This window comes from Arachis duranensis, chromosome 4 (genome assembly GCF_000817695.3).
Source record: "Arachis duranensis cultivar V14167 chromosome 4, aradu.V14167.gnm2.J7QH, whole genome shotgun sequence".
NCBI classification, from domain to species: domain Eukaryota; kingdom Viridiplantae; phylum Streptophyta; class Magnoliopsida; order Fabales; family Fabaceae; genus Arachis; species Arachis duranensis.
The window spans coordinates 81,928,225-81,929,452 of record NC_029775.3 but is presented as its reverse complement, the minus strand read 5'-3'; positions in this window follow the sequence as shown (position 1 = coordinate 81,929,452).

Genomic DNA, 1,228 nt, shown 5'->3' with positions numbered 1-1,228 from the left:
TTTAGTGATTCTGATGGATAGCTCATTGCCTTGAATACGTTAAACACCAATTTCTCATCATGTAGTCTAAGAGTGAGTTCACCCTTTTGGACATCTATGATGGCTCCAGCAGTAGCCAGGAAGGGTCTTCCCAGGATTATCGAAGCTTTGGCTTCTTCCTCCATATCTAATACCACAAAATTGGCAGGAAATATAAAATCTCCCACTTTCACCAACAAATCCTCAACTATCCCTTGAGGGAATTTAAAAGTTCGATCTGCCAATTGGAGGGCCATTCTTGTTGGTTTGGCTTCCTCAATCTTCATTCTTCTCATCATTGTTAGAGACATCAAATTGATACTGGCCCCTAAGTCACACAAGGCCTTCTCCACCATGACTTCTCCTATGATGCAGGGGATTTGGAAACTGCCTGGATCCTTCAATTTTTGAGGCAATTTGTGTTGAATGATGGCACTGCATTCTTCAGTCAACAACACAGTTTCATCATTTCTCCAGCTTCTTTTCTTGGTCATTAATTCCTTTAAGAATTTTGCATAGAGTGGCATTTGCTCTATTGCCTCAGCAAACGGAATGTTGATTTGAAGCTTCTTGAAAATCTCCAAGAATCTAGAGAATTGGCCATCCTTTTCACTTTTCATCAAACGCTAAGGATATGGTACTTTGGGTGTATAAGGCTTCAGGACCTCCTTTTCTTTTTCTCTTGTTGCAGAAGGTGTAGAGGATTGTCCCTGTTCCTTGTCTCTCACATTTTCCTTTGCTTCATCCTCTGTGGTTTCCCTTGAGATCTCCTTTAGCTTCTTTCCACTTCTGAGGGTTATGGCCTTACATTCTTCCCTTGCAATAGCCTTGGCAGCATGAGAAACGCTTGGCCCAGGGGTTTGCTTAGACAAATACACAATTTGATTTTCTAGCTTCTGGATGGCAGCTCCTTGGTTTTGCAAGTTAGAATTTACTTCTTCCTTAAAAGCTTTCAAATCGGTTATGTCTTGACTCATGGTTGCAAGCATTCCTTCTATCCTGTTTAATTGATCTTGAAATTGTTGGTTCGGATTAGGTTGGGCAGGTTGGTTATTTAGGCCATGATATGGTGGTTGGGAGTAAGTGTTTTGTGTGGCTTGGTATGATCTTTGGTTGGAGTTTTGGTATGTGGAATTGTTAGGTTGGTTGGGGTTGTAAGGTTTGTGGTTTTGTGGTTGGATTTGCTGGTTTCCCCACCCAAAGTTTGGGT